We start from the raw sequence: 16,460 nt of genomic DNA on the forward strand, positions 1-16,460 counted from the left end.
ACAATGTTAGCTTATGTGCAGCGCCCCCACGCGGCGCTGATAGGTTTATGTTCGGCCGTGCAAGCCTGGCACAGCGGCGAGTGGCCGGTTTGGGAAAATAAACACAGTTCGTTCTGGGCAAACAGCTCGGCATGTTCTGATGGCCTACTGTTCGCGGTAGTCTCTTCCTACCGCTCGGCCATCCGTACTTCTACACATCTAACAACTGGCGACGAGGATGGGATGGTCAACTTGACAAGGAGGCATTGGCTTTAGTGTTTGGCGTGGATCGGTTCCACCAGTTGCTTGTGGGGCATCTCATTCGAAGTACACACTGACCACAAGCCACTTCTTGGACTGCTGGGCGCCAACAAGCCCGTTCCCGTGCAAGCTTCGCCTCGAGTGGTCAGTTGGGCACTGAAGCTTTCTGCGTACAAGTACAAACTTGTATACAAGCCTGGCAAAGAGCTCGGCCACGCCGATGCTCTTAGTAGACTGCCTCTGCCAACTGACACCACTGCATTACCACAACCTCCTGAAATCTTCTTGCTGGAGGAGGCATATCCGCGACTCCTTTCACCTGGTGTTGTGGCCCAAGCAACAAGAAATGATCCGGTTCTGGGTCATGCTGTTCTTGCTGTTCTGAAAGGAGAAAGCCTCCCAGTGGGACCAGAGTGGAACCCCTTCAATACCAGAAGCTCAGAACTCAGTCTCCATGAGGGTTGCCTACTCTGGGGATCAAGAGTCGTGATTCCAAAATCATTGCAGGCCCAAGTTCTTGGCATTCTTCATGCCAGCCACCCGGGCATCGAGAAGAGCAAGATGATTGCCAGGAGTCATGTTTGGTGGCCAGGCATTGACAATGACATCGCCAACAGTGTGAAGAGCTGCGCCACGTGCCACACTCAACATTGAGCTGCACAGCCGGTTCAGCAGACGCCATGGCCTTTTCCACAGCGACCCTGGTCAAGACTTCACATTGACTTTGGGGGACCATTCCTAGGTCACACGTTCTCAAAGTGGATAGAAGTCTTTCCTGTGTCTTCCCCATCTGCAGAAGCTACCATTTCTGCCTTGAGAATTGCATCTGCTCAGCATGGCCTGCCTGACGTCAAGTTTCCGACAACGGTCCTGCCTTCACCAGTGCCCAGTACCTTGAGTTCTTAAATTGAAATGGAATACGCCGCATGCTCGTACCGCTGTATTACCCTGCCTCAAACAGTGCAGCTGCACGAGTTGTACAAACTGTAAAGACCAAACTCAAGAAGTCTGGTTCTGGGAACTTCCAAACGCAGATCTCCAGGTTCCTACCACACCACATGAAGCTACAGGACGGCCACCATGTGAACTTTTGACGGGAAGAATGTTCAAGACTCCGTTGGATGTCCTGAGGCCAAGCCTGCAGGCATCTGTACTTCTAAAACAACTCAAGCAGAAGTTTTATGCCGACAGAGGGTCCCGGCAGGCCCCATCACTGCAGCCAGGTGATGACGTGTATGCGCGAAACGTGTATGTGCCAGTGTTGTGGACGTCACTCCGTCATCAGTCAGTGTCCGTTTTGAAGATGGCACCTTGGGAAACTGACACAGCGACCACTTGCGCCTTATGCCGACAGAAACACTTCTGACCTCTCCTGAAACTGCTATCGCTGCAGCTCCACCACAGCTGGAGCCGCCACCTCTCCATGCACCAGCTGTTCCAGAAGTGCCTCATCAGGAACAGCCACCTGGAAATAGCTTCTCTAGAAGTAGCTGTGCCATGGACAGCGACGGGACTGCACTCAACAGTGGTGTGCACGTGAACAGTGACTCTGCCGTGCCTACGCCTAGCACACCGAAGTTGTGACGTGGCACGAGGACTAGGAAACCAATGAATAGGTACTCCCCAGTCTTACTCCTAAGAGGGGAGGAGTGTTACAATGTTAGCTCATGTGCAGCGCCCCCACGCGGCGCTGATAGTTTTATGTTCAGCAGTGCAAGCCTGGCACAGCGGCGAGTGGCCGGTTCGGGAAAATAAACACAGTTCGTTCTGGGCAAATGGCTCGGCATGTTCTGATGGCCTACTGTTAGCGGTAGTCTCTTCCTACCACTCGGCCATCCGTACTTCTACACATCTAACAGGTATCCTGGCTAGTGGCACAATCAGAGGAAACCGCTTGGCAGGTTGTGTGATGAAAACAGAAAAAGAAATGAAGAAGGAAGGACATGGAGCCTATGATGAAAGGGTTTCCGAGAACGGCGACATTGCTCTTGTCCGTTGGCAGGACAATGGCGTCGTTAACATGGCTCATTAACTATCCAATCTCATCTGAACTGCCAGTACAAGAAAATCGATGAGGCCATATTGTATACCAAAAGTCCTGGTGTTCTGAGAGGTGAGACATTGTCTATGCTGTAACAACTTTGTAACTTCTCCTAAACTACAGCTTTTGTTCATTTCGCAGAAGCGCCGCAGTAACAACCCTATGTTACCGGGTTCATGGCCGTCAAGTATGTCATCAAATTGACTTGTCAAGACAGAAGAACAAGCAAGCCCAGGAGTAGGAAAGCGAAGACACCGTCTGAAAAAGCATACTTGCGAAATTCAAGGCTTTAACAGAATACGTATTCGGCTCTATTGTTAATGGTAAAATAAAACGCACATGTCCTTTCATCTTAAAGAGTGTCAGTGTTGTTATTTACGCTAGCTGCATGTTCCTTGCTTTAAAATTCCGCCATTTCTTAGTTCGTTATTTTGACGGCCTGCCTTAATTGTGTGTGTTGGTCAGTGTAGGGTTCAAATGTATGAGTATACAGGTCTAAAATGCCGGTTTATACTTTTCGGTTGAGCCCACTCCAGATGATGAATTGGACACGACTCAAGAACTACCTGTGAAGCACTTCATTTTTGGTCTTCAACTGCCATCGGAATACTGGTAACGCCAGACATTCCAACACAAAGCTGTAGCGTGCCACCAAACAGCTGAATACCATAAAAACAAAGTACCTCCAGTTGCCTTCAATAAGGTAGCCGTGTTTGAAGTCAAAGCACAAACTTCCCCAAGCTGCACCATTTTGTTGGCGGGTCAACTTCACTGCCGGCATACCATTCAGTCGAGGAAGATGCCCAAGAGCTTCTGGTGTATGCGGAAGAACTCTCCGTATGTTCTGGAGTTGGAATGACCAGTGAATTCAAGCCACTAGATACATCTGACTGCACAACATCATCTGGACTCGGCCTGTATGCCACTGTGTGTGGTGGGTCCATATCACACAGTATGTTCTTTGGGACATGCCTCTCAAGCGTCAGAAGTGTGAAAACTTATTTTCGGTACCTTATGCCTCACCCGCTCTTGGTTTGTTCCACAGGTGTGCCAACTACGCTAACCGGAACGCCTCAGCAGTGTTTGACGCGCAGAAAAGGCAGGAGAATCGTAATAGCCCGCTTACTGCGTTTGAAGAACAAAGCGCAACGCCCACTGGTACAAACTGCAGTGAGGCGACTGAAGCGTGCTGTTCGCACTTTGAGGCGGTAGAACAGGAAGGCGCACATGTTGCAGGAACGAGTCGGAAAGTTGCGAGAAAAGAATTCCATCACAAAGGAAACCAGTTTTGAGGCAAAGGCAAGTTATTGTACTTTTTCATAATAAGCATCTAAAATAAATGTTGCTGCTTGTGTTTTTGTTTCAGAACAAGGAGCTTCCAAAAAAGCAGCGGCACGCAGTCCGAGCATGTTTTGAGACATGTAAGCGGAAATCCTTGTGCGGATTTCGATATGATAAAGCTTGGCTCTTGGAGTGCATCATATTAGGGATGAGAGCCCACATTTGTATGAGCGTTGGAGGAACCATAAGATCCTCGCACTTCCCAGCCGTGTGTGCCTCCAAAAGTACGTCAAGGTATGTGGCTACGCGTTTTTATTATCGAGTATAATTTCCTAATACTACTTATCTTGTATTTTCAGGCTTTCAAAGCATCCTATGGTTTTAGCCATAAACTTCTTCAGTGAGTGGAGGAGAAGGCCAGCGAAATGGATGAAATGAACAGGCATGGTGGGTTGGTGATAGACGAGATGAAACTTTCCACCCACCTGGACCTCAAATCTACAACGGATATTGAGGGCTCCGTAAACCTGGGGCAGTTCACTGGAGCAAAAGACAAGCACACAAAAGCTGATCACGGCCTAGTAGTGATGTTTCAGCCTTTCATGGGAAAGTGGACACAGGTTATAGGTAAGCAGCACTCATCAAAGCATTAATGCTTCTTTTGTAATTGTTCTCCTGCATGCTTTCTCGATTTTTTTTTTTTTTTTTCAGGTGTCTTTGCTTCCAAGAGAAATGTGAAGGCCCCAACACTAACGTAACGAAGATAATTTTGGAGGCAACTCTTCTATGCGAGCAAGCTGGCCTGCGTGTCGACTACATATGCACTGATGGTGCACCATGGAACCGTTCCATGTGGCACAAGATGGGTGTGCATGGAAATGCCAAGGATGTTCGATGCAAGGTTGCACATCCATGCGACCAGCAGCGGTTCCTGCATTTTGTTTCAGATTTCCCGCATCTGGTGAAATGTGTGCGAAACACAATGATGAAGAAACCGTTTTGAAACTCACAAGGGCCGAGTATGCATGCTACTTTACTGTCTTCATTACTTGATATGTGGGGCACTTGATAGGAAGCTAATTTAATAACCATTATGAAATATTACAGGCTTACTGGGAGCATGTTTCGACGACCTGGAAGGCCGACAGCAGTGCCATAACATTGCGGGCGGCCCCCAAGTTGACACGCTCGCACATATACCCAAGTGGCTTCGAAAAGATGAGGGTAAATCTGGCCTTCAACGTTTTCAGCAAACCAGTTGTGCACGCTATGGATCTTCACAAGGAAGAAATAGAGCGACAGTGCAAAAATCTGGAGCCAACAAGGGCATTCGTTGACTTGATGGCTCAAACAATTGAAGCCATGACCTCAGGGTTTCCTGCAGAAGCTTTGGAGTATGTACAGTCATCAAAAGTGTTAACAACAACAAAGAACGAGGTGCCAGCGTACGCACAGAGGGGCAGCTTGCTAAGCGCCCTGCGTATTCAGCGAGCTTCTGCGCATGCGCAGGAGCTTCCGAGCGCGGAAAGCAAGCCTGGGGAGCAGCAATTATCAGCCGCCGGAGATACGCCGGTGGCTATCGTAATCTGCCGTTCCATGCATAGGCTGGTACCCGCTTCTTCGTTATTGTTAACACTTTTGATGACTGTACACAGTAACTCCTCATTTTAACTTATTTTAACTCCTTGCGGAGCTAGCCTTGCGGCCCAATCTCCAGAATCGAGCTAGCCGTGCTGCTATTTTTCCGCGGCGGCGTGGGGCCAACAGCTGGTGATCGAAAGGGACCTGGCACCCGAGCGGGTGCACTGTATTTTCTGCGACCGCACGATGAGCGAACAGCATGTCCGGTTCCCTGACGGCGTCGCGGCCCCCGATCCTGGCGCCAACTACTGCGGGGCCTGCGGGCTGCTGGTCGTGGCCAAGGATTACCACGAGATGTCTGCGCGGCACCTTGCCGCCACAACAGCAAGGCGGCGGCCCGCGTCGACCTCGCGACTGTCCAGGCCCAAATGCGGGCCGATCCGGCCTTCGCGGCCGCCATTTTGGCTTCGGCGGTGGCGGAGGTCAGCCAGCCCGTCAACGTCGCATCGGCGGCACCCCCGGTCGAGCTCCGGGGCCCGGGAGGGAGCAGCTTCTCCGATGGGTCGTCGCTGCGGGCGGAGGTGCTTCAGGGGGCCGGCAACCCTGCCCACGTTCCTTGGGCCTACAGGGGGTGGCCTTGCCTCCGTTCTCGAACCGCGGCCGGTGGATGCGGCGGCAGCCACCTAAATGGAGCAGAGCCTGGAGGACCAGGGGCCGACCAGGGACCTGCTGAAGCTGTTGGATGAATTTTCCAGGCGCTGAACGGTGAGGTCATTGTTCGCCGGAGCCCTCGAGGTCGAGCGGCTTTGGTCACAGGGGGGACGCGAAGTTGGGGGCCTCTGAGAGCATGCTTTGTGTTCCTTTCTTATGTGTGGCAAAAGACGGGGGTGCTTAGCCTGAGTACCTCTGTTGCGTCCGTATGCGGTCGGTCGTCAAGGTTGACGAGCTGACGCGAAGCAAAAGGATGCCGTCTCTTAGTGTCAAAAAGGCACACGGCATGGTTTTTGAGGATTTGCGAAGCCGGCGCAGGTGCGGTTCGTTTATGGGTCATTCGCCTCGAGAATGCTCGCCTGGGTTATTTGGAGCAGCTCTGCCGGCGATTCAGGCGGCGGGCAGTGGCGTCCCTCAGTCTGGGGAGGGGATTAGCCACGACTCCCTCATTGTGCCGGCTAGTGCGCGCAGACAAATGTGAGGCGGCAAGGCGAGGACACTAAGATAATAGCCGTGCGAAGACCGCTCTAAGTGTTCCGCTTTGGCTTTGAGCAGGTGCCGCCCACTTAACGTAATGGTGCGACCACTCCGCACGGTCTGTGACTGTGGGTAGCAGATGTCTTGTCTTTGCTTGTCAGTTGCAATAATGTACGCGGGAAACGTACTAGGAGTTGCATGAGAGAGAGTGTTGTGGCATGTGACTGCAGGTGGGGACATGTTTAGGATTGGTTGGTTCTTGTGGTCAATCCGTGGTCCATATGAATCATGTTGAAAAGGGTTTTCGCTCTTTCTTGAACGCCCCCCTTTGGAGGCGTGGTTTTTGGGATCAAAACCAGAGTGTTGGGTTTTGTCTGGGGGTCGGTCGGTCAGTCGAGAGGGATCTAGTTCAGTATAGATTATGGCCGAACAGGATGTTGCGGGCAGAGTGACAATGTAATCGTCATTCTGTCCTGATGTAAATACTTGGAGTAATGTAAATAGTGTAAATAAACCTAATACTAAGCAAGAAAAGCAGTCCACATCCCTCACAGGCTTCAAGCATCGGACATCTGTCATCGTAGCAAGTCGAGATCGTCCTCTCGGCTCGAGCACCAAAAGAACCTTATTATTTCGTCTTCATCATTCACCAAGAAGATGGTGAGGCAAAATCCAACTCTAGCGAAGCTGGTTTTGAGTTTTCTTTGGTATTCACCTTTAGAGGGTGCATGCTATCCTGTTCTTATTCACGGTGCCTGTGTTATTTTCTTGCTGTTGTATGTAAATGAAATGCTTACGCCTGTGTTGGACAAGAAACTATGCGCGCCCTAATTAAGTGACACAGAACTTCATTGAGTGCCCGCATGTGCGTTGACTGATCCAGCCGAGATACCTTGTTGACTGCTGTGTTAGGGTCTGTGTTTCGTCTTCTTGAGTCCGCATGTCATGCCATTTCATTACCCCTGTCAGCTTGTGAAATTTTTGTCATATTTTGAACTTCGTACAAGAGTGGGGGCACGCTTTATCTGGAGGGGAAGGTGTTGAGAAGCCCTCACTGCCTGGCAGGGTGTCTAGCAAATTGCCTAATTCAATTTCCCTGACTTTTGCATGTTTCCCATGACCATCTTAAACGAAATTCCCTGACCTATACAACAGGCGCCATTCTGTGGAAATGGTCTGTGAAGCATATAAAAAGCATATACAAAACACATTCTATCATAAGCAAAAACACATTTGTTGCAAGTGCCCCAATCCTCAAAATGCACTTTGATTAACTTCGGTTTGTTTGTTCAGTTTGAGGTTTGCTTGCCTTCTGTTACGGCTTCACAGAGTTTATTTCTTCTTGCGAGATAGAAGCTTCAAGTTGCGCTTCAGCTAGCAACTTTTGCTTTTTTTTATTGTCCTGGCTCGACATGCAACGTGAACCGCATGGTGCGTTTTTGCACGCGATTCGGGTGCGGCAGCTTCTGCCTCGCTCAGAAAATAACGTGCGTCGCGCGAGGCAGTGGGAGGAGCCTGCCGACTTGCACCGATGGAGAGCCGCACGCCTCATGGCAGCAGTTTCGAAGCTCTCGAGCCAGCCGGATGGCCCCGCCGCATATGTTTAGGCTTACCACCCCGGCAGGTATTGCATGGGCGCTTTCACTAGCGGCACGGATGATGTTTTATAGTACCGTTTTCGCCTACATTATAAGCTCCTTTACCTCACAAGCAACTTCGTGCGTGCCTTGTGTGGCATTTTAGAGAGCGCTTAGAAGCGGTCGCTCGAGCTCCTGTCACCACTTCGCGGTCGAAGCCGCCGCCATGTTTCCGCTGCTGGCAGCACCGCGCGCAGCATGCAGGCGGTTCCGCGGCAGCATCAGAGCGTCTGTGACGCAGTGTTGCCAACTGTAGGGTTTTCGCCCTACATGTGGGGCGTTTTGGGAATTTTTTTCTTGCCGTAGGGCCGTAGGGCTGTTCAGCCATTTTTTCCGCCAAGCGTAGGGCAATTTTAAATTTTTCTGTTGAACTTCCCATTTTAGGCCACATGAAGCCGCGAAAATTTGAAATTATGTCCCCATCTAACTAGGTGTAACGCAAATTTTGACCGCAGGGTTACGTTTCCGCAACCCGATCTTTCAGTAGAGAGGGAGAAGATGAGGAGCCATGGAGGGAAGAAAAGCTTGTGAAGTGCAGACTCAGCAGAAAGTAACAAAAGATCAAACTCTGGTGTTGCCCTGTGGATGCCCTGTGGCAGGCACAGGCTGCTGCGGTTTCCACTGCTGGTAGGGGGTGTAGCAACAGTTAAGGGCGCGAGAGCACGGCCGGGCTAAAGCGGGAGGCGCGCGCACGATTTGAATTGCTACCAGCACAGCGATACAACCGTTGCTATTGGGGCTAGCATGCAGGGGACCTCCATACTGCTACTCCCACGGTGCAGCGCGTCTTTTCGAGCCAGCACCACGGCCAAACATGTCGAAAACATTTCGGAACTGATTTTCCCGTGATAAGGCGCCGATTGGAGATCTTGCAGATCGCGGGGTGCCTGCAACATAATTTTCGACTTTCGATTTTCACAGCAGCTGTAGAAAACTGCCTCTAAGGGAAAAAAAGCTACCTTTGAAAAACATCCTAGCCCTGGCATGCAACAACGCCAGCGTTATTATGGTTTGCGAGCATATTTTCCTGGTCCAAAAATTTCAATCCAAGGCAGACAGGAGCTTCGTGCTCATTCGCTGCATATGCCATTCGCCCACATTGCTGCCAGCAAAGCGGCAATGAAGGTTCCCAGATACCTAGAAGATCTTCTGCGAAACACCTCCAACTATTTTAGTCAAAGCACCAAGAGACAAGCACAACTATCTGCACTACGGGAGTTCCTCCAGACTGAAAAAAAGGAAGATTCTGCGGCCATGCGAGACCCGATGGCTCATGCTTTATGCGTGTGTTGCGCGTGTACTAGAAGAACGGGAAACCCGGCGACACCTTTTCTTTCAAGCCTCCGTGGAAGATCGAACAGTGGCCGCAGAATCCATTCTAAGCCACAGGAACTGTGTTACAGAGGCTTATTTCAGATTTATGAAATTCGTGCTCAATTTTTTTAACGGGCTACGGAAACGGAAATGGAAGCCTCATCGGTAACCGAAAGCAACGGAAACCTCATCAGAGAACTCCAAGCAGAGAAAGTCAACGCCTCCTCCGATGTACGCTGCAAAATTCTGTCCAGCCGTCTGCTCCAGAGAGGGATGACATAAATCCCATGGACCCAAGAGTTCTGCTGCCCCTTGAAGAGGTATACCTGGGCGAGGGCAAAGGGAGCAATTCTGCGCTGAAGAAGTGTGCCGAAGCTGGAATGGATGCTGAGGTTCACGACCTTCGTATTCGCTGTCTGTCTTTTTATCACACAGCCGCCGTTGAGGTCAAAAAGAGGCTTCCAGTTTCTTGGCCTTTATTTCATGAAGTGCAGTTCGTGATCCAGTTCGCTGGATGGAAGCTACCTGCGTCGCCGACGCTACAGAACCGCTACGCACACCTACTGCCGGATGCGAGCAGAGTCGAGCAGGAATGGAGAATTCTGCCTTCCTACTTTACCAAAGATGAGAAGTTGTCATTGAAAGTCAAACCAGCTGCTTCATTCTGGGCTGATCTCCACGAAATGAGAACGTTCGGAGACAAGCAGGAGTTTCTCAACATCGCAACCTTGGCTCAGCTGATACTATCTTGGCCCCACTCCAATGCCGCTACTGAGAGAATTTTTTTCCACGTGGCCGACATGAAAACAAAAAAGCGCAATAGGTTTGGAAATGAGAATCTCAACTCCATGCTGGTCATCAAGTCAGCATGCGCAGCTAGTGGACGCACTTGCGTTAACATGACCATGTCAACTGCTAACTGTAGATCCTGCACCCACGACTGAACTGGAGCTTGTTAGTCGTGTCCGTGACGACCCCGTTACTCTAGAAATAATTACCCACTACGGGCCTGACAACGGTCTGTACAAATTGGTGTAGCGGTCTGCCAGACTTTCCCGGACTGGCGATACCCATCCACGACCAATGTCATCAGTGCAAACTGTGCATTTTGGTGCAACTGACAGACTGAACTGTGCATCTTGTGGATAGGACCTTAAAACTAGAACTGTGTACACTGTGTGAATTGTGATGAATAGTAACCTCTCCCTTTCTCCTCCCCCTCCGCCATCCTCACTTCCCCACAGGGCCTCATGGCCTCTCGTCCTTAATAAAGTGTTTCACTCAAAGAATTTAGGATCGGCAATCGTTTTCTTGTGGCGGTGTCGTGCCCCTACGACTTTAACTGGTTGTGCTGCAGTGACACCAGAGACTGGCTATTTTAGTTTGTTAACCGTTGTACGTCCGCGGTGTGCCATGTTGCATTGTCACAATTGCTGCTAGCTCTATCAGGCGACGTGGAGTCGAACCCAGGCCCTGGTAGCATTCAGGAATCTAGTACACAGATCGACGCCGCAGATATCTCTGCTGTCATGCAGACGCTTACCAGGCTCGCGTCAGGTCAAAAAAAAATTTTGTCGGGTTTAGCGAACATACGGACTAGACAATTCGCCACTGACGAAAAAGTGAAGAGCTTGACTGAACGTGTCGATCTTCTAGAACAAGCTCGCTCGCAGTCCAGTAACTCTTCGGCCGATTCCAAAGCCCCGTCTGCAGAAATAGCTGCTTTGAAAGCTTCCACGGATGATTCCGAAAATAGGCTACGAAGGCACAACCTTCTCCTTTTTGGTTTTGAGGATAACCCGTCCGAAACCTGGAAGCAAGCCGAAGAAACTGTTGTTGCGTTCTAATTACAGCAGTAGCAATGCCACTGCTTTTTTTTTAACATACCCCAATGCTATTATCAATTTTAAAAGGTGCACAGCAAACAGGCTGTATTAATGCAGGCTAGTAGTATGCTGTTTTCACAGGAGAGGAAAGAGCACTCAATATGGCTACCCTGCAACACTGCCACCTATGCAGCCACCTACCTGTGAAACTAGAACATGCCTTTTATTTCACTTGTCTGGCTGAAAGTTCTCAACCTTTCTTGTGACACAATTGGGACTAAGTTTACCCATGTTTTTTTTTTTTAAGATATTTCCCTTGCCGGCCAGGCCAGCTGCCAGGGTAATTCAAAAAGTTCGTGCTGATTACTTCTCAAATGTCTTAAGAGCTTTTAAAGGAAAATGTAGCTCACTACTTGTTGACTCTGGCTCATGCAATTCGCGCAAGACACCTGCCGCGAGAGCAGCCCTCTGGCTTGGCTGCAGGCAGGCGACAACTTGGTGCCCAAGGCCCTGGCACCAGAAGTGTGGCCGAGTCTGAAAAGGAAGCAGTGAATTAATTTCCACCACCTTTTTTTTATCCATCACAGTCACTTGCTGCTAAAAGTCAGTGCCAAAGATGGTCACTCTACAAGGAAATCCTTCGACCAAGTCATTTATGTGCGTGTGTGTGCCGCCATATGAACCAATGAAATTAGCACTGCGACTACGAAGTACACTCAGCGAGTTGACTTGAAGAGTAACCAAACGAAATAAGCAGAATTTCCCGGGAATTGACACAATGTGAAAGCCAGAGTAGTGTGGCGACAGAAAACATATCGCGCGTGTAATGCGTCGCCTAGCGCAGGGAAATCATGACGTGAAGCGATGATGTGCAGGAATGCGAAAAGGTAGATCCCACAGTAATGGCGAATTCCATTGGGAGAGCAGGAGCACTCAAAAGCACCCTGAAAGTGCCCTCTCCTGAGCAGGCGTGTTTCAGTGGTCGAACAGGAGTAGGAGCACTGTCATCCAGTGGTAGAGCGAGATCACTTTCGCTGCTCGGAGAGCAGTCCGATCTGCTCCCGCTTGAAAAGCGGAATAAGCACAGTACAAGAGAAGTCACATGACCTTTAACGTCATATCCTCCCCCTTTTTGTGTTTTTTTTTTGTGCTCCCGCGAATTGTCGCGGTTTGGCGAGCGCGGTGGTATCCACCGTGCATTTCCAACTTTGCAGAATGGGCAGCGAGCCCTACGAGCATGCAAGTGCTTCCTACCGCCACATGTGCTTTTCCGCAAACATTGTTGGGATGCTTGCCGGAATAGGTGGAGCGAACTTTCACGACAAGGTCGCGTGGCGGGAAATCTCCCGCGGCAGTACGCCGTATGTTCGTCGGGCTGAGCTACATGAAGCAACGACCCAGCGCGTGCTGCTGCATCGCTGCTGGGTTGCTTTCAGTGACCTCCACGGCCAGAATCAGCAGTCAGTAAAGAGACCCAGTGAATGAGCTTCCCACTTTGATTGTACGTCCTTTAACGATTCTGCATGGCACGGGGGCGTTTATTCTACTGAAATATTCATTCTCAGTTCTCAAAAATGCTAGAAGCAGAAGGAAAAAAAAAAAAAAAAAACGGCCGGCACCGGGGAGATTCGAACCAGCGACCCCAAGAACAAGCCAGCATTTTAATCTCTACTCCACCCCGAGATGACGCATATGTGCAAAATACAGCCTCTTAATACGACTGGCTGTTAATTGCTTTTGTAGTATTTGAGAGGCCCTCGTAGTGATACCGCCTGTTTCCCACTCGCTGATCTTGCACACGGGCCTCATATTGCAACTACAGTCGAACACGGATATATCGAACACGGGTATATCGAATTATTGTCTATATCGAACTCATAAATTATCCCCTTGAAAATTCTGTGTAAAAGTATAGGAATTCGTACGTTTATATCGAACCGTATTTTCCCCGAGATTGGGTATATCGAACGCCACGCGAGCTGGAATGTGCTCTTCGGCGGTCGCTGCACCCCCGATTGAGGTTGAGGAGGATGTGGAGGAATGCGCGGGCATGGAGAAGACTGGCTCGCGGAACTAATCCCCCCTACCGGAACAAATTTGCGCTTGCCCAGTCGGGCCCCACTACCGGCCGCCGTAGCGTTAGTGGACGGAGCCCGGTATGCTAAATCTCTCTAGGCACACAAGCCCAAACGCTCAGAAAATGTGACAGCGCGAGGTAGGGATGCCCCGAATGCGCACGTCCTTTTTTTTGTTTTGTTTTTCGGCTGCGTACGTTCCCGGATTGCCGAAAAAGAGTTTTTTTTCTCTCTCTCTCTCTGGGTCTGTCTTCCCCCGATGTTGTCTCGGGAAAGGGAAGAGGGAACGAAGGCGCTAACGGCATCCTCCTTCTTTTGCATTTTGCTGCCGTTGCTGCTGTTTGGCGAGTTGTCCCGCACCTTTCGGAGATCACTGTTTCTCTCGGAGATGACCATCGCGAGCGCTTTGTTGGAGTCCGTTCAGAGAGCCTTGGAATTGTTACCTTCAAAGTTCTTGTGGTACGTGCGCGCTGTTCTTCTTTTTGCGTGCGTGTTGTGCATGGTGTGCGAAGGCGCAGCGTACTGCTGGAATTCTCTAGTTGTGCAGCCTCGAGAAGATCGAGACCAGCGTCTTTAATTTCATTTCCAGGACGAAGAAGCAGGCCAAGATCAGCGATTTTTTTTTTCACGGAAATAAAGCATCCTGTTGCGTCGTGAGTGCGGAATTAGTTGTCATTCTTGAATGCGACGATCGATAAGTGATCGTCCGCCATAGGTGAGGTCTCAGAGCCCATATTTTTATATCGAATTTTTCATATATCGAACTATTTCGCGATCCCCTTGGAGTTCGATATATCCGTGTTCGACTGTACTACAAGTAGCTGGATCGCCCTTATTTAGCCTGATAAATGCTATCGTGCATTCCCACCTCGGCGACACAAGCCACGACAGTTGGGTTGGAACCGTGTTTTTCCCGCCTCGTTTTTTTCCTCTCCCACCTGCTCTCCGGGTGTGTGCCGCATTCCAATGGCAGGTGCAGTGGCCCTGCTCCCGCGTGCTCTGTACCCTACTCCTCACTGCACGACGCCACTGCTCCTGTTGTCTCAATGAAATCGCTATAATGCCAGCCATGTCGGCACCCAAGGTCCCACATGACCACAAACCGAATGCGCGTATTTCAACTACAATGCACTGCCGCATGGTAAGCGTGATCCGCGTGCGTCAACACCGCCGCAAGCTAGCTTTTTAGAAGTTGCACTTGCTATTTAGCGTGCGCTTAAATGTTTGCTCATCACGGGACATAAATAAAGTGACCATATTCCTCGGACCCCAAAGAGGGACGGGGGGAGGGGGGAGCGGCTGAAGGAAGAACGTGGCGCTTGAAGGGACATTAAAGGGGCACTGACACAAAATTTTCAAGGCGAGATAACGTCGGAGATAGATTGGTGGGAACACATATACATCATCTGCAAAATATCAGCGGCGAATACAGCCTAGAACATATTTAAAATCAATTTTGAAGTGTGCGAAACGCAACCGAGCAGCCAGCAGAGGACCACGCGCAATTGTAAATAAACAACATCCAAACACGTCACGAGTTTGTGTTTGCCGCTTCCGCACTACCGGCGTTTTACGCGGGCTCGCCCGGCTCGCCGCTCCAATCGGAGGGCCGGAGGGCGGAGCTTCTGCTCTCGAGAACGAACGACCCGATCGTTGGCGGCGGAGGCGCCGTGATTTCCTCAGCTAATCGGGCAGCTGGCCGCGACCAAAGTTCTACAGCGATTCCAGGCACTCTGTTTCTATTACTGTTTATTACCATAGGATGCGAAAACGCGCCGGAGGCACGAAAAGCCCACTGAGCTAGCCGCACGGTCGCTGTGCAGGCGGCGGCCACGGCCGCGAAGTGGCCCAGGCCGGCGCAGGTAGCTCGAGTGATAGCTTGTTACCGCTGCACGAAATTGTCCCCAAGTCCCGACCATAGTGGCTTACATGAGAAAGGAGCTAATGATGCGATGGCGGGTTGCATTCAAAATTGTCATCTGCACCGCTTACGAGAGCGGCACTCGAATATCCGCCGCAGTGCTGAGCCGAACACATCTGTAGGCGGACCTGTAGGCAGACCGGCCGGCTGCTCCCAGCGCGCTTCTTGCCACCCACCGTCTCGAGCGTCGCGCGTCGTTCTTTAGCCGCGGTAGCATTTGCACTCGCAGCGCCTGCGTCACATCCACGGTCGCTTTTTAATTAAGCGCCTCACGAGATCAGTACGTGGGGGCATTCGCAGAAACTGCCGTCGATGCGGATTCGACAGTGCTACGGCGGCTCTGCTCTGTGATATCCCTCCGACGGTCACGTGATCAGCTTTGTTCACACAAAATCCACAAAATCCATCGTTTCACGGCACTCGCTGAAACCGAAACTGCGACTGGCCGCATTTAAAATCCCTCTAATTAAACAACCGTCGCACGCTGAAGCAAATAGGTTTCTACAGGTTATAAGTAGGTCACTAGCTACTTATCGCAACGAAAAAAACAAGATGCTAAATTTTTGTGTCAGTGCCCCTTTAAGGCTTAATGCAATTTTGTTTTAACTGAAAGATCATTCGTGTCGTAGTTCTTTCGGCCTTTGTTCGATGAGCAATGCTGCGTTATTTGCTGAATAAGTAAACAAGTACCGAAGCACGCACCGTTCGTCAAATACAGAAGGGTGTACTGAACGGTTTGTTGGTACACTGTAACTTCAAAAAAAAACAGCCTCAGACATCGGGACTAGGCAAGAAACACGCAACAGTTTCTTGCTTACTCCCGTCATGTGCGCTCCTTTGCTGAAGTTCCTCAAACGGTTTCTTCTGACCCTTTCATTACTCCAGCTTTTCACTAGTGACACTGGACTTGATACCCGTTATCCAGATTTCCTGCCGAAAGCGGGACAAAACACCGTCCCACAAGCAGGCCGCGGGACAGCGGGATTACAGCCGCAATACCGGGACGTGTCCCCCCGAAATCGGGACGTCTGGTCACTTCAGACATAAAGGACAGCGCGACAACAAAGGGGTTTACGCCCGCTCATGCCAACACATGGCTTGGCCCGATAGAAGAGAAGCAGATAAATAGCAGCTGCACATACCAGCCATGTCGGGTCCCCTGTTCACATCTGCGTCCTTGACTGGCGCTGTCAGAGCAGACGCGGTAGCAGATAACTTTTTAGGACGTCAAACCAGTCAAACTTTTCAACCACGATAAAAATTCCGCCATGCGCTCTCCGCGTGCGGGTTTGCCCGCCCGTTGATTGGCTACGTTTTGGAACTAACGCTGGCCTGGCTTGATACGTTCGTCGAAGC

General features: G+C 50.4%; 1 pseudogene; it reads left to right on the forward strand.

Annotated features, from left to right (window-relative positions):
* The first annotated feature begins 3,263 nt into the window (after positions 1-3,263).
* LOC144169383 (uncharacterized) lies at positions 3,264-4,226 on the forward strand (annotated as a pseudogene).
* The last annotated feature ends 12,234 nt before the right edge of the window (positions 4,227-16,460 follow it).

This window comes from Haemaphysalis longicornis, unplaced genomic scaffold, assembly GCF_048455015.1.
Source record: "Haemaphysalis longicornis isolate Haplotype H1 unplaced genomic scaffold, Haemaphysalis longicornis Haplotype H1 scaffold_2, whole genome shotgun sequence".
NCBI classification, from domain to species: domain Eukaryota; kingdom Metazoa; phylum Arthropoda; class Arachnida; order Ixodida; family Ixodidae; genus Haemaphysalis; species Haemaphysalis longicornis.